This window comes from Eptesicus fuscus, chromosome 21 (genome assembly GCF_027574615.1).
Source record: "Eptesicus fuscus isolate TK198812 chromosome 21, DD_ASM_mEF_20220401, whole genome shotgun sequence".
Lineage (NCBI taxonomy): Eukaryota > Metazoa > Chordata > Mammalia > Chiroptera > Vespertilionidae > Eptesicus > Eptesicus fuscus.
In genome coordinates, this window is record NC_072493.1 from 28921614 (window position 1) to 28943003 (window position 21390).

Sequence of the window (21390 nt, forward strand, 5' to 3'; positions counted from 1 at the left end):
ATTTAAGAATCCCATCCTGTCTCTAACCTTTAAGTGTTAATGACTGCCTGAAATGAGAGATCATGTTTTCTTGAGCTCAGGCAACCCAGCACCCTGGAAGCCTAAATTGTCAGAAAAAGAGTTCCAAGAACTTTAAAGTGATTTAAAAACTATCCTCATTAGAAACAAGGGGGAGGAAGCATTTATATCCTGTTATGAAATGCAGACTCCAGGACAAAACCTGATAGACTGATACAGAATCCCTGGAAACAGAATCTAAGAACCTGTCTTTTGAGGAGGCTTCTCCCCTAAGAACTCCATTGCCCATGGACTGTTGAGAACTCTTGGCTGGTGTCTGATAGAGACGATATGAAGACCAGCTCTGGGGGCCCTAGACCCTGAGACATTCACTTGAAGACTGGAGATTGCATTTGGAAGATTCTCCTTATCAAACTTAGAGAGACCACATTTCGTGATCCCAATTCCAAGTCAGAATTCTTGAGAAAAGCCCTCTCTCCAAAGCCTGCTAGAAAACTTCAAAGCAGGCTGTCAGGTGATGCTGGCATCTGTGCCCCTTGAGGAAGCAAGGACTGCCCTGCCATAGAGCCCAGGGCTTGAATGAAGATGCTGCACTCAGGAATGAGCTCCTATTCCTGGGAGAATCCAGTCCTCTAATAGTTCTTGGATTACTGGATCTCTCTTTTCTGTGAAATGGGCTGAGTTGAATCCTAATACTCAGTACCCAGTTCTCCTGCAAGCTGTGCTTGATAAAAACCACCAGTGAACACCACTTCTTTTATCCTAAACAAAGGCTATGGGCTCATAACGGGTCCTCCTGATCCCTTTCTTACCTCCTCCAATCCATTTCCCACAGCATAGACAAGGTACCTCTCTCTAAAAGTGACATTCGAGCATGTCACTCTTCTGCCTGGAACTGTCAGTAATTTATTCATTGCTCTAAGGATACAATTCAAAATCCTTAACTCCATAAGAACTGACACCATTGTACCCACATTTATCTCATGGGCTTATCTTTTTCCATTCTCTGCCTCATCACTCAGTTCCACCCAGAGTCTTTCTCCCAGGCCCTCAAAAGGGCTTAACTATTTCTCTAATCAGGGCCTTTGCACATTCAATTATGAACTGGAGTGCCCTTTTTCTGGTTAATTCTAACTTATCCTCAGAGCTCAGCTTAACTGTCAATTCCCTGGCCATTCTCCCTCCCCAAAACTAGTTCAGGCCTCATTAGCCTCCCTCCTTGGTCCCTTGGCAGCATTTATCAAAAACACAGTGAACTAATTATCTGCATAACTATGTGCTCATTATCTGTCTCCCCCAACAAGCTGCAAGCAGCGCCACAAGCACAGTGGCCATGTGTGTGTGTGCTCACCATTATATCCCCAGAGCCTAGCATATAACAAGTGTTCAATAAGTACTTGTTGAGCAAATGAGCAAATGAAAGAATATCAATTAATTAATAAAAAGCTTTAATAAGACCCTCTTACCCACCCTGAATACTTTCAAAAACTGCTGGGTAGCTAAACCTCTAGATCAGCAATCGCCAACCGGTGGTCTGTGGACCACTGGTGGTCCATGAAGTCCGAAAGGTTGGCGTCCGCTGCTCTAGGCTATCGTGTCCTGATTCAAGCAAATTTCTTGATCTGCCTTTGAACAGTCAGTCCACAGGTTCAAAAGGGCAATATTTGCCAAATGCTCATGATTTTTTAATTTTATTTATTTATTTACTTATTTATTTATTGCTTAACAATGGGATTCTTCACTTTACCACACACAAAAAAAAAATCTCCTGAAAGGCATCTTTAAATAGTGCATTCCCTCCAGTGCCCATAAGCTGTATTAAGAGCTCGTTAATTATCTGCCAAGGAGGCTAGAATTAAGAGGCAATTCGTAAGGATGGTTGCCAGGGGAAGAAATGATGATAAATCAGCGTTTAAATGAAAGTGTAAATCATGGGGGAATTGAGACTCAATTTACAGAAGTGTGATTTGTACACAGCTTATCAGGAACTTTATTAACACAAAGCACACTTGGAGGGGGTGAAAGCACTGTTGACTTGGAACCAGATTTCTGCCTTTGAAAGCCATCTTTTCCCCCTCCTTGGTCTATTCTCTGTAAAGCTTTTGAAAGTGTCATTGAGCTGGACTGAAGTGTGGTCCTGTCCCTGCCATTACAGCTCACCTGCTATCCCATCAAACTCTCAGGGATCCTCAAGGCTGCACATGCCCTTCCCTAGAATGAATGTAACAGATTTTATGAAGGTCTGTTCTGCCTTCGACCAAGGTGTTTAGCAACTTGGAAGAAAGAAGGCTATGCTCCAAGCAAATTGCTGGAAAGGTAGGGTGTGCTCCATCAGAAAGAACATTTATTTAGTGGTTAGTGGATATCAGCACTTGTGTTCATATTTCGATATACCCTTTATCAATAATTGTGGAAATAAATGAAGAACCAAACAGGGCTTGCTATTACCACCATCACTTGCATTTGCCAGAGACTCAAAGGAAGGCATGGGAGTGGGAAAGCTTTATAGTGAAAAATGGGAAAACTTCATCTATGCTTGATTGAAGGCTGTTGGCCTGGGAAGTTGTGGGTGGGTTAAATGAAGCAAAGTGTCCTATGCAATTGGGTAGGGGAGCAGATTTGACTTTCTCTGTTTTGGTCCTAAGTTGGAAACAAGGTCAAAATTAGGGAAACTGGCCATCATTAAGCCAATTGCTGCAGAGGTTATAGGCAGAGTTCTCTTCTTATATATGGTCTGTCCATTTGTATACGCAATCTCTTACTCAAATGGCACTGCCTCCTTAGTCACATGATCCCACGGAGGCTTTCAACAGGAAGTGTATTGGTTCTCTCCAAGGCAACAGCCAGACCTGTTTCTGTCTGTTGCCTTTAGGAGTCAGCTGGCTCTGCTCTTCTCCTCTGTTGTTCCCTGCTTACCCAGGGTGGGGTCTGCACTCACTAGGGTTGCTGAATAAGAGTAATCTCTCACCCTCTTCCATTTTGCCCCCTTCCTCTCTACTCTCATGGCCCTTGGCTTTTCTCTCTGATTGGGCAACTTTATTATTGATATATCTAGTCCCTGCTAAACTCAGACACCTTTAGGGCCTGGTCTGAGTCACCATCACAGCCTCAGTATAATGCCAGGCCTACAGAGAATATATGACAAATGATTCAGGAAGAATTCAATGAAGGTATTGGTTTTATGGCCAACCACTTACGACTAGGAAAGAAGAGGAAATGAAAACAACAAACATGCAATAACAAAAGCTTAAGAAATCTTAGAATATTCTGCAGGAATGTCTCTGGTCTTCGTGAAATGTAAATGAGCCCAAGGTTGGGTCTTTCCTATTCTAGTCCCTTCTCTGACTTACATTCCTAAATGTTCCTTCTTTTTTTCCTCTTCATATTTTCCCCAGCTTTTGAGGTCTTTTATTTTTCTTGCATCCCCATATATATCTATCACAATATAGGAGATGTGACAGGATCTCAAAAATATATCAATAATGTGATTTCGAGAAACCAAGATGGTGGCATAGGTAAACACCTATCCTGCTGCCTCACACAACAATTTCAAAACTGCAACTGGAAGACAGAGCAGATATCGTCCAGAACCACCAGAAAGCTGGCTGAGTGGAAACTCTACAACTAGAAGGAAAGAGAAAAGGACACTGAGACTCAGAAGAGCTGTGGAGGACAGAGGTGCGTAGATCCGCGCACGCAGAGAGGGTGGGCAGCAAGCGTGCGGCTAGCTTTCTCATTCGGGAGGGAAACAAAACCTCCTGACTGCACTGAAATCCAGATCCAGGTGAGACTTTGGATACCCAGACTCATTCGGGGAGAAACTGGACTATCTGGCAGCGGGCGAAACTCAAGAGTAGCCTTCTCTCAGAGGTGTGTGCAGCCATTGCCGCAGGACACTGAGACACAGGGACCTCTTAGGGCGGGGCTGATGGGAAACCAAGACTGTCTGCTCCACCCTGAGACTCCACCCCATCCAAGCTGAGCACAGAAGCTCTCCCAGCGGAGACACAGGTGATTCTCACAGCCAATTGGCCTGGAGGTCAACTCCCCCCAGTGATACTAACAACAATCTAGGCTTAACTACAACAAGACTACACACATAGCCCACAAAGGGGCACATAAAGAGTGTCCACCTCAGGTAACTGGGGAGGCTGAGCCACTGGGCCCTGCTAGTACACCTAGCACACAAAGCTACTCCATCAATTCAGGGAAGCAGCTAAAATGTGGAGACAAAGAGGCAGGTCACAAATGAAGGAAATGGAGGAAAGAAAATGAATGGGTATAGAGTTCAAAACCACAGTTATAAGGTTTTTCAAGAATTTCCTAGAAAAGGCTGATAAATTTAACGAGACCCTCAAGGATATGAAAAAGGATCATCTAGTATGTAAGCATACACTGACTAAAATAAAAAATATTATACAGAGACCTAAAAGCAGACTAGAGGATCGCAAGAATCAAGTCAAAGATTTGGAATACAAAAAGCAAAAAACACTCCTTTGGAAAAGCAAAAAGAAAAAAGAACCCAAAAATTTGAAGATAGTGTAAGGAGCCTCTGGGACAACTTCAAGTGTACCAACATCAGAATTATGGGGGTCCCAGAAGAAGAGAGAGAGCAAGATACTGAAAACCTATTTGAAGAAATAGTGACTGAAAACTTCCCCCACCTGGTGAAAGAAATAGCCTTACAAGTCCAGGAAGCACACAGTACCCCAAACAAAAGGAATCCAAAGAGGACCACACCAAGACACCTCATAATTAAATGCCAAGAGTAAAAGACAAAGAGAGAATATTAAAAGCAGCAAGAGAAAAACAGTTAGTTACCTACAATGGAGCACCCATACAATTGTCAGCTGATTTCTCAACAGAAACTATGCAGGCCAGACGGGAATGGCAAGAAATATTCAAAGTGATGAATAGCAAGAAACTACAACCAAGATTACTCTACCCAGCAAAGCTATCATTCAGAATTGGTCAGATAAAGAGCTTCACAGATAAGAAAAAGCTAAAGGAGTTCATAACCACCAAATCAGAATTATATGAAATGCTGAAAGGTATTCTTTAAGAAGAGGAAGAAGAAGATAAAGATAAAAATTATGAACAAAAAATGCATATCTATCAACAACTGAATCTAAAAACCAAGGGAATAAAAATTCTGATGAACAGTATTAACTGGTGAATATAATAGAATCAGGGGCATAGAAAGGGAGTGGACTGACAATTCTCGGGGGAAAAGGGGAGTGGGGTTGCGGGAAGAGACTGGACAAAAAGTGTACACCTATGGATGAGGACAGTTGGGGGGAGGTAAGGGCAGGAACCTGGTGGAGGGGAGCTATGGGGAGGAAAAAGAGGAACAATTGTAATAAACTGAACAATAAAGATTTATTAAATTAAAAAATAAAACAATGTTTCCACAGGAAAAAAAATAATTTCAAAATAAATGATTGTGGATAGGAAAGGGTACTTTGAACAAAGTAAACAATGGATAAGTTCATAGAAGAGTTTAAGATAAACTCACTATGGTCACCCTAGTCCGTGGGAAATGCACTGTTCCCTACATGATGTGCAATAACAACTAGAATGACAATTCAAACATAATCATTGTGCCATACAGGAGACAATGTGTATGTTAGGGCACAGCTACCCCTAGACTTTTGTTTGAGACACAGTGAGAAACTGCTAAGCAAGATTCTACTTATCCATACCACAGAGTTTATGTCTTTATAGCTGAGATTATCTAAGTCATGTAAGAGTCCCCATCTTGGCCTGTCTCAGCCAAATAATTAAAGGAAAATCAAAACTTTGGGTCCCCAAAACTGACAGAGCTCCAATGTTTTGCCATTTATAAATATAACAATAGCTAGCACCTCTCCCATAACAAAGCAAAGAGGAAATGCCATTTCCCCCACTCTCCTAACCAGTCTATTAAATGCAGTTGTGCTTGTCTACTGAGCAATGATTATCACGACCCTGAGGCCTTACAAGATTGGGAAATGCCTTGTGAAGCATCAAACAGAGATTAAATTGTCTCGCCTGTAGTGGTAGCGTTAATTTAAATTAGAATTCTTTGAAAATTGGTATTGGATTACCAGTTCTCAAAAGACATGAAATTTTATCTAAGAGCGACTCTTTATGAACCAGAATATGAGAGTAATGTGAACATAATTTTTCTGGGTCTTTCTAGATGCATGAGACTTTTCTTTTCTTTAACAATTTATTGAATATAAAAACCACCATTTATTTTGGAATGGACCATTACAGTTTTCAAGTATTTCCACATATTTTCTCATCTAATACCAATACATCAGATATGTAGATGAGGTAGAAGTTAGCCATAATATCAGTGCCCCTCCTTTCTACTCTTATACACAGACTTTGCAGCTATGTTTTTGGAGCACTTCACTCAGGCCATTGATGACCACTTTGCCCAAATGGGTGAAGAGCTGGAAGTATCTGGGAATTTACATTCACCATCCCTACCCCAGTCCTTAGCCAGTGACTGTGGTGCAGGAGTATGAAAGGCCCATCCCCATTGCCTCAGATAGAAACCACTAGTAGGTTTAAGCCATGCTCTGGCGTTCCCCTGCAGGATCAGGCTGGAGCACCCCTCTGCAAGACTGTGCCGGTGATCACTCCCTTGATCTGCTTCCTCTCCCTTCCCGTACTGCCCCACTTCCTCCCGGGAAGGAGCACCCCTTAATAAGGAACCTGAATCCACAAGTCAGGAGCTACTCCTAGAGAGTCTGACCTAAAACTCAGAGATAACTATCAACTATCTACAAATGGACTCAGAGTATTTAGTGACTTGCCCAAGATCACATAAGCTAACCCCAGAATCCATTCATTCATCAGCCATCGATCAATATTTATTAAGCACTTACCTCTATGCTCAGAATAGGAAATAGTGAGACAACTACACTAAGTTGCCTATCTCCATTCAAATTCACAAGCTGGTGAGAAAAACAGCAAGACCCAATATAGTGCATTTTTAGCAGACAATACTTTCCAACTGAAAAAATCTTGGAATAAATGGGTATTCTTGATAGGTTTTTAGGTTGATTTTTTTTTTTAACTACTCCACTTGAAGACAAAAGGGAAAAAAAGCAAGCACTTTACTTAGCACAATGCAAAATACAAGGTGTCTCAAATCTAACAGTTGCATTCCCTGCCCATTAGGTCCTGGTCCAAACAATAGTTGGGGAGAGAGATGGATGGAAAGAGGTAGAGAAGGAAGACGGAGACTTAATGGGACCCATGCAGGAGAACTAAAGGGGAAGGAAAAGGCTAGGCCCAAGAAGTCTCACCTAGAGGGAAGCAACATCCCTGTACTCGGTTACTATTCCTTCCAATGCACTACCACCCCAAACTGCCCCTCAGATGCCAGTTTCCTGGGGAAGATCTGAGCCCACCCTCTTTGTATGACACACAAAATCATCCAGCAGTGACTCTGAGGCATCACCAGATCCTAATGGCCCAACACTCTGAATCTGTGTTCCCGAGCCTGACTCAATTCCCGAGACTCAGAGTGGTAGTTATTCACTCAAGTTCATACAATTCAGTAAGAGGCAAAGCGGACATTTTAACCCAAGCATGCCTGACTCCAAAGCTTAGGAATAACTAAGGAGAAAAAGGAAGGAGAGCAGTGTATTTATAAACACTCAGTTCTCCCAGGGGGAATAACCACACTGATAAGTTAGGCTGAGTGGGTGCCTAAATATAAAGGGAAATGAAATTCTTGCTCATATATGAAAAAGCAGAATTAAATCTTATACCACAAAGAAATAGCCCGAAAAGAGGGAGGAAAGCATAAAATGAGATTAAGTTTAAAACAACATAAATGTTCTAGAACTCTAAAGATGTGTCTGCTAGGGAGGAAAAACTAATGATAGAAGCTACAGGAAGTCATTAGTGTGTGCTTACCTTTACCTTTGTGACTTCATCATGATCCCTCTGTATCACTTGCTATAAGAAAACAAAAAGATGACCCTGCAAAAGCAAGAAAAGGGTTAAGTATTTTTCCAGGCACACCAAATTTTCCTAAGAACTAAGGTAGCAAAATGATATAAGTGGTATATAAAAACAAAGGTGAATAGACCTAGCTGGTTTGGCTCAGTGGATAGAGCATTGGCCTGCAGACTGAGGGGTCCTGCGTTTGATTCCCATCAGGGGCACATGCGTGGGTTGCAGGCTCAATCCCCAGTAGAAGGCATGCAGGAGGCAGCCAATCAATGATTCTCTCTCATCATTGATGTTTCTCTCTCTCGCTCCCCCTCTGCCTTCCTCTCTGAAATAAGTAAAAACATATTTTAAAAAGAAAAACACAAAGGTGAATAGGAGAACACCAGAAATTGCAAAGAAGACATTCTAACGTCATCTGGCAGAGGAAATCTTTGATTAATCTAACTTGAGGTTAAACCCTAAGGAGAACACATGGCAGAGAAGAGTAAGTAGTCCTGAACATATCTGGAAAATGACTCTATGAAGAAACAATATTTCTTTCAATGGACTACCCAACCAGGATCTAACCATTTTCTAAGCATAGAAGATAGATTGTATTTGGGGAGGACACCTTGTAGGAAATCATAAGGGGTCCCTTCTTTTATGTCTCCTACCCCCTTGAATTCCAGACAGGGGAATCTGGAATTCTTACCTGGCTCCCTGTTTGGGTTTGAAGGTGCTTTTAAAATGCAAAGAGAGGTTGGGAGGGAAACAAAACCCCATTAACTTGAAGCAGAGCCATTGAAATCTTCCCTGCATATTCATTTTTTCATTAGTGTGACCTGGAGCATTTCTCACCTATAAAAATGTGGTGATGGTCAAACTCTATTCTCCAGGGTTTGTCTTGAGAATTCCAAGAATATGTAGAAGCACCTGGCAAATAGGAGATGCTCAATAATACCAAATTCTCTCTCTTGTAATGGAGGAAGAAATGTGAGAGACTAAAGAAAATAAATGTAATGAGGATAAGAGTAGAGAAGGAGAAAGGGGAAAATGAGGCTCTAGCTGCCCCTGGGTAAAATGGAGCCATTCACCCTAAGTGAACTCACCCAACAGCTGGAAGTTGGGTCCAAAAAAATGGGAACCATGGAGGACAAATGTCTTTCTACTCAAGAGTATCTACATGGGAGACACACTTCCCAGGGAGTGTGTAGATGCCAATGAGAAGCTGAGAACTGGTTGTACTCATCAGAGCCCAGAGCCTGGAGAGATTCTTATAGCACAAGGAAGTAGGAACTAAAACCCTCCTACTCCCATTCACAATAGATCTTATACTTCAGTCAAATCAGGATTTTTTTGGAGGTGTGAGGGGGGGGAGGGGGACTTGTTTATTTTTATTTTTTTAAATATATTTTATTGATTTTTTTTTTACAGAGAGGAAGGAAGAGGGATAGAGAGTTAGAAACATCGATGAGAGAGAAATATTGATCAGCTGCCTCCTGCACACCCCCTACTGGGGATGTGCCTGCAACCAAGGTACATGCCCTTGACTGGAATCAAACCTGGGACCCTTCAATCCATAGGCTGATGCTCTATCCACTGAGCCAAACTGGTTAGGCCGCGGAGGGAGGGGTTGTTTAGAAAACCACATTGCTGAGTGCCAACCCAGCCTTTCTTATTCAATAGGTCTGGGTGGAAACCACGAATTTGCTTTTCTGACAAGCTTCCAGGTGATAGTAATGCTGTTGGACCAGGGACCACACCAGAACTACTGTCCTTTACCTTCATTTAATAGCTTTATGAGAGATTCTCTGCCTAGAGTTATCTATGACCTTGGCAATTTTTTCCCCTCTTGGTGCCCCTGCACTTGAGTTGGGACATTGTGCAAGATGACCCCTACGAGCCCTTCTTTCTCTGACATTCTGCAACTTTGCAGGTCTAACCAGTTCAATGCATTTACTGCCTAGTTCTGGTTGTGAATGGGGGAAGAGCAGGTGTGCAGAAGTGATTGAATGACAAGGAGAATCTCAAGAATACAGAAAAAGCAAATACTGCATTTCCCCCCACTGCCCTAGTTTTCTTCCATACTCTAAATGATTCTCCTGACTTCAATTAAGCTTGCCCTGGGCTCCTGAGCTCAGCAGGTATTTAAAATAAAGAATGAGCTGGGGGTAAGAGGGAGAGATCAACTAAAGGACTTATGTGCATGCACATGAGCATAACCAATGGACGCAGACACCAGGGGGGTGAGGGCATGAACAGGTTTCGGGTGGGGGGCCAATGGGGGGATATGGACACAGATGTAATACCTTAATCAATAAAGGAAAAAAAGAAAGGAAGAATGAGCTGTTTGGTCAGGTAAAGTTTTCTGGACAGTCCTGCCCTGGAAGGATTCTTAGCCCCTGGGGTTGTGCTTCTGTGACTCAACAGTGACATCTGGTGGCCGTCAAGGTGAGTCCCGAGCCCTGGTAACATCCACACATGCTCCTGAAGATTATGGCACATAAAGGGGGTGCCTAAGTTCCCATAAGTAAGCCCATTTCTCCTATATGTTCCCTATACGGTGAGCAAATTATTTTCTTGGTTGATGGCCAAAAACATCAAAGCCTCTGGCTCCTATTTTTTTTTCCTATTTTAAATCTCTATCCATTGACCCATTTGAAAGGAAAAAATCCTTACAAGGCTGACAACCCCACTGTGGTTGATACATTTTTAACTAATATTCAGATTTAAACCATTTGGTTAAAGGCGTGCATCAAAGCATTTGGCAGAGAAAAAAAGTAAAGCCTAACTTTGCTTCCAATGAGTCGATCTAAGCAAATAAATATGTCGTTTTCATTTCCAATTTAACATAACAAGAATATTTGACATGATAATTTGCTTTAAAAATTCTAGCTGTGAAGTTTAATAGTGCATAAAGCTGTCTGTCATTTTATATTTATGTTCCAATCCCAGTTTTGACAGTTCCTATGGGCTCTGGACCCCTCAACTAGAGATATTTCAGGCCATGTTTTTGTAATAACAGTAAGAAAACCCAGCCCCAGAGCCAGGAAAGAATAAAGAAGTTCTAACAGGGCTTTGGATGTGGGATTGGTTCACCTTTCCCTACTTCTTGCTACAAGGCAAGTTTACATCTTAGGAAAATGATCAATCATGCCCTTCATTTCAGTCTCTTTAATATATGATCCTAGGTTCCTTTTCAAAGCAAATGGTATCAGGAAAGGCCCTTATCTCACAAGGAATGGCTAATAGCAATAGCATCTGGTATTGATTGAGTACTTACTCTGCTGGGCACTATGCCCAGAGCATTACATGCAGATAGTTGAATCTCCACAGCATCACCAGGCAGGCAGAACTATTCATAACCCATCTCACAGATGAGGATACAGGGGCTTAACCAGGTGAGGGAGGGCCATTGATCAAGGTCTCATGCTAACATGGGTGGGGGCTGGAGCCTGAATCCTAACATTCGTTTTTAAAAATATTTTTATTGATTTTAGAGAGGAAGGGAGAGGGAAAGAGAGATAGAAATATCAATGATGAGAGAGAATCATTAATCGGCTGCCTCCTGCACACCCCCTACCAGGGACCAAGCTTGCAAACCGGGCATGTGACCTTGACCGGAATCGAACTGGGGACCCTTCGGTCCACAGGCCAACACTCTATCCACTGAGCCAAACCAGCTAGGGCTGAACCCTGACATTCTGATTCCAGACCAGGAATTAGGTCAGAGTGAGCACCACCCATCTCCACCTAGAATCTAGATAAACCCTTCAAAGCTCAGATTCAATGTTTTCTCTTCCTGTTCTGCTTTTCCCAATACTTCCACACCTACTCCAACCCCTTCAAGTGACAGCAATGCTTCTTGCCAGTGAAATGTCACCTTGTCTTACCACCCCTCCATGGGCTACTCTTGCATTGAGTGGCTGACATGAATGTAAGCATCTCAAAGGCAGGACTCACCTAATTTGTATCTGTACTAATCCCACTAGCTGATTACAGAACAATGTAAGCAGTCAGCAGCCAGTATGAGTTTGCTGAATGAACAAATGAATTGACCTTGAGAAATGCACTTCTACTCTGTATGGACCCCTTAGGTGGAGTGGACACTGGAGGGAGTGGACAGTAAGGAGAGAATGAGGAGGTGGAGTATAACATGGACATTCATGGAATCACTCAAAAGGAAGCTGGTTTGGCTCAGTGGATAGAGCATCCACCCATGGACTGAAGGGTCCTGAATTCGATTTCAGTCAAAGGCACATACCTTGGTTGCAGGTTCTCTGGCCCTAGGTGGGGTACGTGCAGGAGGCAACCAATCGATAGCTTTCTCACATCGATGTTTCTCTCTGTCTCTCTCTCTCCCTTCCACACTCTCTAAAAAATCAGTAGGAAAAGTATCCTCGGGTGAGGAATAACAACAACAAAAAAAAGGAAGCTGTGTACGCAGGGCTGCCACTAAAAACTGGTGCATTCCCACCATTGAACGAGACAACTTCAAGTCAGTCAGGCACTGTAGCATGAAGCTGAAACACAGAGGGACCCTCCCCTTTTGTACCCCTGTTGTGGGACATTTACTTTCCCTAGCATAGAATTTACTACACACACACACACACACACACACACACACACACACACACTCACACACCCATTGACTTATCACTGTCTGCTTGTCTGTTCCTCTCTGGATGTGAGCTCTCTGAAGGCACTGGCTATTTATTTAGTTCCATGATAAATACTGGGCATCTTGCACAGTGCTTGAAATCTGGAAGGAACTCAATAAATATTTTTAAATCATTCAAACTTTAATTTCAGCAGAAACTACAAAGCAGTGGTAAGGGAAAAGTATGTTCAAATTCAGATCAACTGCCAGGGTTCCTTAGTCTTTTACTGAAAGGGTGATATACGTGTGTTCATATTTTATAGATGCTAATTGTTGACAACATGATTCGGTGGCTCAACAAATTGAAACTGACACCAGCAACCTGCTCAATCCATTTACAATCTTTCATCATCAGTGCAAGAAACTTTGTCAACTGAGCAGAGCCAGCTTCCCTATGAAACCAGCATCTTGTTTCCTATTAGTGATGAGCATTACAAGTAAACAGATTGGCTTAACGTGTTAAATTGCATCCAACAGCCCAGCAAAAATCACAAGCCAATGTAGGAAAATAAAAGTAAGGAGAGGGCAGTCTCACATCAATGCACATTTACTGAGCAGTTCTGCTAACCAGTTTCTCTACCACCGGCCTTGCTGTATCCTATCCTCCACATAGCACCCAGAGTGGTCTTTCTAAAATGCCAATCAGCTCTCATTACCTTCCTGTTGAAAATTCTTTAGTTGTCTCTCCAGTCTCTGCTTATCCTATCATCCCAGACTCTCTGCGATCTGGACCTTGCCTACATCTCTAGCCCAAAACTGCTCTTTTCTCCTTACTTCATCGCGCGCGCGCACACACACACACACACACACACACACACACACACACACACACTACACTCCAAGAGTATCACAGTACCCATGAATGACTGTAGAGTCTCTTGCAACAGGACCCTGTTGTACATGTAGACCTTTCTTCCCGTTTCTGGAACACGTTCTCTGCCCTTTCACCTACCTAATTCTTTTGAGATTCAGCTCAACTGTTTTACTACATCCTCTAGAAGGTAGAATGGTGCCCCCGCCACACACACACACAAAAAAGATATGTCCACATACTCACACCCAGAATGTGTGACTGTGACTATAGTTGGGGAAAAGGTCTTGCAGATGTAATTATGTTAAAAATCTCCAAATAACATCATCCTGAATTAGCTGGGTGGGCCTTAAATGCAATGATAACTGCCTTTGTAAGAGAAGCACAGAGGAGAGATGCAGAGAGGAGGAGGTGAGGGTCCATGTGAAGAGAGGCAGGGACTGGAGTAATGCAGCTGCAAGCCAAGGAATACCTAGAACCAACAGCAGCTGAAAGAGGCAAGGATGAATTCTCCCCTAGAGCTTTCAGAGGGAATGTGACCCTGTTAATACCTTAATTGCAGACTTCTGTCCTCAATAACTATGAGACAATATATTTCTGTTGTTGTAAGCCCCTCAGTTTGTGTAATTGGTTATAGCAGCCCTAGGAAACCTGACCTGCCTTCAGGTGCTCTTTCCTACCTTTTCCTTTTTCATGTGGTTTTGCAATTGCTGTGTGACTTTGTTGCCTTCCACACTAGGCCCCTGGAAGGTAAGGATTTTATCTTCTGTGAACTTCTCCCAGATTCTAGCATTTTCTTGAAGGGGCACAGGGCTATCAGCAGGGTAAAGACAAAATGATAAAGAGTCCAACTTGCTCTTTAAAATCCTTAAATCACCTACAAATGTCTTCTGAAGACAAACCTCTCAGTCCCTCTCACGCACCTTGCTTAAAGCTTCTCTAGGCCCTTAATTAATTCCTTCACATCTTTGTCAACAAAGACATCACTATCCACCTAGCTACCCCCCTGAATCAAGCATCTCCCTTCTTTGTAAAGGGTGAAAAGCCCTTAAAATTATTCATAAATAATTTCCATGGGTTTCAAGCTTGCATTCACTACTTCAGGCTTGAGTACATCTATTGCCTGTGGGCTCACCTTTATTGAATGAAATGGTGGGCCAACTATGGCATTTAAAAGATTTTTCTTATTTTTTCATTTCACACCATTAAAGGGACATACACCATAATCCTATATGAAGTATTAAATTAACAAATGGAAGAATGATAAATGCATAAAATGGTGCAGTTGCTGTGGAAAGCAGCTTGGTAAAAGTATTGATACACACTACAACATGAATGATATTTGAAAACATCATGCTAAGTGAAAGAAGACAGTCACAAAGTACACATATAGTATTATTCTGTTTATATGAAATGTCCAAAATAGGTAAATCCACAAAGTTAGAAAGTAAATTAATGGATTCCATGCACTGAAAGTAAGGGGTGGATGAGGGGAAATGGAGTTAGTTAGGGCTGCTATAATAAAAATGCCATAGACCAGGTAGCTTAAAAACGCACACCCACAATTATTTCCACAGTTCTGGAGGCTGGAAATTTAAGATCAGGGTGCCAGCATAGTCTGGTTCTTAGTAAGGGCCCTTTTCCTGAGTATGTCCTCACATGGCTTTCACTGGCACATATAGTAAGAAGAGAGAGAGAGCGCGCCAAGTTCTAGTCTTTTTTTCTTCTAATAAGGACACTACTCCTACCATTGGGGATTTCCACCCTCATAACCTCATCTAAATCTAATAACTTCCCAAAGACCCCACCTTCAAATATCATCACACTGGGATTTCAACCAATGAATTTGGGGGGAATACAAATATTCAGTCCATAACATGGGGAATGACTACAAATGAATACAAGGCCTCTTTTTGGAGTGATAGAAATGCTCTAAAATTGTGGTGATGGATGCATAACCCTATGAATGCATAAACCATAGAATTGTATACTTCAAATGAGTGGACTGTATAGTATGTGACTTATAGATCAATGAAACTGTTACAAAAAGAGGGAGGGAGGGAGGGAGAAAGGGAGGGAGGGAGGGAGGGAGGGAGGGAGGGAGGGAGGAAAGAAGGAAGGAAACAACAGGAAGGGGTCACAATTCAAGAATATCAGGAAAAAATATATCCTAGAGAAAGATATTGTCCTGTGAGAGATTCTAACCCTTTGTAAACAATACAAAGCAGATGCAGGAGGAAACATTACATTAAATCCAGGACAACTAGAGTCTCCATCTTATAAAAAGTAATACACATATGTTATGTGGCAGCACTATTCTAAATACTCTGGAACACTTAGCAGAAGTATATAATATCATTTATATCACTCAAGCCTCCAGAACCCTCTACAATAGGTAATATATAATTTCTATTTTACAGATGAGAAAACTGAAGCACAGAGAAGTTAAGGTGTTTGCCCACAACCACTATCTGGTCAATGAGAGAAGCCAAGCCTGACTTCAAAGTCCAATGAACAGTTGAGTAGACAAGATGTACCCATATAAAAGAATGAGGGTCATAATCTGAGGACCAAGAGAATGGCCAGAACAGTTGATATCCTCTCAGGTCCCTGAAGGGAAAACGCTTCTATAGAGAAGGTCTTGAAAGACTTGATGGGGGAGGGAAATTCAGACAGCGGGACATTTGGAAAGGGGAACTACTAGTAAGTTCCTGTATCTCTTGGCACTGGACAAACATCAGCAGAAAAAGTGAAGTCCATTCGGGATGTGTGTGAACCCTAGGGGGGAGATTTTGCAAGTGGAAATCAAGGGCTTTGCCAACTTCACAGGCTGATGAATCTGGCTCTGGGTGTGCCAAGAAGCATTCAAGCAGAAAGACCCACATTTATTTTCAGATCTAGAACAAATGTGATTGGGCTGAAAATCTGTCTCAAATACAGTCTCTCTACTAAACACAAATGAAATGTCTAGATCATAGTTTCTCAACCTATGTTCTATGGAACACTGGTTTGCCTGATGCTAAGAAGAGACTGAATGGAGAGAAGAGAGTCCCATGGTTAAATAAATCTTGCCAACACTTAATAAAACAGAATTAAGGTTTCTTTAATGAGGAATTCACTCCCCTCTAGGCCTTTGGCTTCTCTTCCCCTCCTTCCTTATTATCTGCGAAACTGTGGTGTCATTTCTTCCATAAGTCTTTCTTGGACTCTCTAAATTGACTTAGAATCTTCGGTTTTTTTGTTCCCAAGACACCCTCTACTCCACTCTCATAGCATCCATAATACTTTATTGTTATCACCTACTTGTCTTCTGCTTTTCTTACTAATCCGTGAGCTAGGTCATTGTGATGATTAATTTTATATGTCAACTTGATGGGGCTAAGAGATGCCCAAGTAGTTGGTAAAACATTATTTCTGGGTGTGTCTGCGAGGCTTTTTCTGGAAGAGATTAGCATTTGAATTGGTGAACTGAGCAAAGCCAACAGTCCCACTCAGTGTGAGTGGGCATAATCCAATAGAACAATCCCCTCTCTCTCTCTCCTTAAGCTTGGACATCAATTTTCTCCTGCCCTCTGACATTTGCACTCCTGGTTCTCTGGTTTTCAGATTCACATCAAGATTTAAACCATCAGCCTCCTAATTTTCAGGCCTCCAGATTCCAACTGAATTATACCACTGACTTTCCTGGTTCTCTAGCTTACCAATGGCAGATCATAAGTTAATTCCTACAATAAATCTCTCTCTATAGACAGCCCTTCATATCCATGGGTGCCACATCCACAGATTCAACCAACCACACATTAAAATATTCAAAAAATTGTATGTTGCTGACATGTACTATATAATTAGGTCTAGAAGGTTGTATCTGTACTGAACACGAAGAGACTTTTTTCCTTATCATTATTCCCTAAACAATACAGTATAACAATTACTTACATAGCATTTACTTTGATTAGATATTATAAGTAATACTAAAGGCCCGGTGCACAAAATTCGTGCATGGGGGGGGGGGTCCTTCAGCCTGGCCTGCACCCTCTCCAATCCAGGACCCCTGCCAGTTTAGGCCTGATCCCTGTCGATTTCCATTAAACCGGCAGTCAGACATCCCTCGTGCAATCCAGGACTACTGGCTCCTAACCACTCACCTGCCTGCCTGCCTGATGCCCCTAACCACTCTACCTGCCAGCCTGATCACCCCTAACTGCTCTGCCTCAGCCCCCGCCACAGTGTCTTTGTCCAGAAGGACATCCAGAAGATGTCCGGTCTATCCAGTCTAATTAGCATATTACCCTTTTATTAATATAGATAAGAGATGATGAGTAATGTAGACATGAACCAAAACCCCAAGGACACTGAAGGATGACTGTATATAGAAAGATGCATCCTATGACCATCTATCCAGTGTTTCCCCAGAGCACCCTAATACAGTAATAAAAGGATCACATCTGTCCTACTTATCATGGTATCCCGAGGGTCTAGCATTCTTCCTGTCTCATACTAGATGTTCAATAAAATAGTGGTTAAATGAACAAATGAGTTGCAGTCTACCTCCTTGTGAACTTCACTCTTCTCATAAATGCTCTGTCTCTACTAGCGATGTCCAGTCACTGCATGCTCTGGCCACAGACTTCCCTATACCCTTTCTAGGGGATCTGCTCATCCACAGTCCTGCTGCCTATGTGACTGTGTTCATACTGAAGGTCCCTGCCCCTATCCCTAGACACAACTCTCACTAAAGAGAAGGGAATGGAACACAAGCACAGAGAGAAATGGAGATGGAAAGAGGCAAAGCAGAGAATGTAAGCCTGAGAGGAGTTGTCATTTAGAGACACCTAAAATCCAGACACCTAAACCTAAAATGCTTCAGGTGCTTTTCTTGAAATTTTTATCTGCACTATCCATGTGGTAGCCATTAGCTATTTAAATGTAAGTGTAATTAAAATTATAAATTCAAAGTTGCACTAGCACGTTTCAAGTGCTCGATAGTCATGTGTGGCTAATGGCTGCCACAGTGGGCAGTGAAGAGGACAAACACTCCCATTGTTGCAGATAGAACTATTGGACAGCACTGTACTCTATCTTTACAGTAAACCCCACTTACCTTGAACAAGGTAAGTGCAATGTAAGAGCTTCTGCTTCTTGTAACCACAGGAGTCAACCAGAACACACATTACATGATTCAGTCCTTCATTCATTTAACATCAAATTTATATTGATGTACAAGGTATCTTTGAATGCTATGGATACATTAGTGAATTGAACAGAGAGTCCAGCCCTAGTAGAGACTCAATTATAACTTTCCAACAGTTAGCAGGTCATGTTCCCATCCCACTGAGTCTTTTCTTGTTTGAGCCAAAAGCAGTCCTAGTTTCTTTAAACAGCCATTGGGTGGCATGGATCCCAGGGCCCCAACCCTCTGGGTTTCTTTCTGCAAATAGTTCAGGTTATCAATATCCCTCTTAAAACTTAGAGCCCATAACTACATATAATATTTCAAAGAGCCAATACAGAATTAAGTGGACTATTATTTCACTTCCTCTAAATACTGAATTTCCATTAATTCAGCTTGAGAATGATTTACTTCTAAGAAGCCAGCCACATTTTATGGCTGGTTTAACTTAGTGAACAGTCAAGTCAACAATGTTTTAAACTTCTTTTTAATAAAAACTGCTCTTCAGCTTGTCCATCCAAGCTTTACTTAAACTGATGTGAAACCAAAATGCAATTTTTCATATTTCTTACTATCAAATTTTATTCTCCCCCACCAATCCACTAATTATGAATGGCTGTTAGAGGTACCGTGTGAAGCACCTGGTGCATGCCTGGCACATGATTAGTGTTCATTAAAAGGTGGCTATTTGTACTATGGTGATTTATTTTCTTCAGAGATGATGCCATAATTTGAACTCAATCCAATTTAAAATGTTTCACTGAGCTACTGCTATAGAGCACAGTTGCCATTAGTAGCTCTAATTGGGGGTAGGAGAGCCACACAGATAGAACAGACTTGGTCCCTGCCCTCCTGGAGTTCAATGTTAGACGGGGAAAGAACACACAGACAGACAGACACACACACACACACACACACACAATACACACACACACACACACACAAAGCCTGAAATGAGAAGCAAGTTATGCTAAGTGCCATGACTAATGGATATGTAGTAGCTAAGAGCATAGATCTAGATCTGAGTGGCCTGGATTTGAATTCAGACAGTCTACCAGATTTGTGACCTTAAGCAAATCACTTAACACTTCCAAGGCTCAATTCTTTATCTGTAAAATGGGAATCACCCGTGGAAACCTCTTCATTGTGCTATAATAAAGACCCAGTGAGATAACAGAGGTCAGATTCTAATAAAGAGTCAGAATCCATTTTTTGATTTTTGACTCTTGACAGTTTTTAAGCCTCACCCTTCCCTCTTACTTTTCTGCTTCACATATAGGCAAGCTGATAGAAAGCCTATGTGTTCCCCCCTTTGGCACTCCTACCTGAACATTGGTATCCTCACCCTAGTCCTACCCAACCACAATAAAAACCCCAAGCGAGGCATTGCTAGGTCTGCTCAAAGGGGAGAAGGCTAGGCCCTTGATGCTGCTCACACAGTCACCTCTATGTATTGTGGCTTCTGGTATGTCAGTTTAAAATCTACTGTTAGTTTCTCACACTTTTCTATAAGAGTTGCTAAGGACAGAGGGGAGGAAATAAATATCCCTCGGCATTCTAGGGGTGTAGTTAAAGTATCTTCTAGAAACATGAAATTATTTGGGAGCCTCACGTTTGATCTTAACATTCTTGGAATCTTCCATGTACTCCATATTCTTTCTGTGAATTTTAATATACCATGTCCCCCTCCAACCAAATGTGTGTGTGTGTGTGTGTGTGTGTGTGTGTGTGTAATGTAGACTCAGGAGAGCCCCTTGGGGATATAGATACCTCAGTTTCAGAAACATTGTCAGAAAAGAGATTGCTTTTTTGTTGGCTTGGCAGAAGTTGACATCGACCTTATCATATTTGCCAAAAACGCTTATGGTGTGCCAGGCATTAATATTGCTATCTGATTAATATTGTGGCCACCTGTTGAGGTGGACTCTCACTCACAGTTTGGTTTAGATGTTAAGACTGATTATACCATATACACCAAGAAGCTATGAAAAGGTTTATTATTTATTTAATGAAGAATTCTGGGACAAATAGGACAGATATCTCAAGCTGACCTGAAAATGGCTTGAGAACGCAACACAGGAGCAGAGCCTGGTTCCATTGGCCTCACCTCATCTAATCACTTCCTTGTGTTGGCTGTGGGCTGTACCTTTTCTGGTTGAGCCCCTCACATCACAGAGATGAGCTGTGGCTCTGACTGGATGAAGCTAAACAAGGATGATCACAATAAAAGCAGAACATATAAGACTGAGATTGCACAGGTGATATCAGCAGGAGTTGATAGCAATGATATTGTAATTCTCTGAGTTCCTGGATTGGATGCTCAGTAAATATATTCATCTGCTCAGGCTGTCATAATAAAATACCATAGACTGGATGTCTTGAACAACAGAAATTTACTTCTCATGGCTTTTTAGAGACTGAGAAGTGCAAGGTCAAGGTGCCATCTAATTCAGTTTCTAGTAAGACCTCTTTTCCTAGCTTGCAGATGGTCATCTTTTAACTGTGTTCTCGCATGGTGGAGGAAGAGAGAAGAAGGGAAAAGGAGGGGAGAAAGAGACATGCATGCATTCTGGTGTCTGTTCCTATAGGGACTCTAACACTTATGATCTCATTTAAGCTTAATTACCTCCTTTTGGCCCTGTCTCCAAATACAGTGAGATTATGGGTTGGAGCTCCAACATATGAATTTAGGAGACACAATTCAATTCATAGCTGTGAGGAAATGCCCCAAGGAGTGCTTTAAGTGATTTATTGGGTGGGGAGAACAGAGGTATTCTGACATCCTCAGTAATACAA

At 41.9% G+C, this 21390-nt stretch overlaps 1 long non-coding RNA gene across 1 annotated transcript in view; it reads right to left on the reverse strand.

Moving 5' to 3' along the window:
- Positions 1–18551, reverse strand: part of LOC129147714 (uncharacterized) — a 135318-nt gene extending 116767 nt beyond the window's left edge. The window contains exons 1-2 of the long non-coding RNA XR_008554982.1: positions 18526–18551; positions 7942–8001 (exon numbers count right to left, since the gene is read on the reverse strand). This is a non-coding gene — a long non-coding RNA (uncharacterized LOC129147714). The remainder of the gene's footprint in view (positions 1–7941; positions 8002–18525) is intronic.
- Between the last annotated feature and the right edge of the window lie 2839 nt (positions 18552–21390).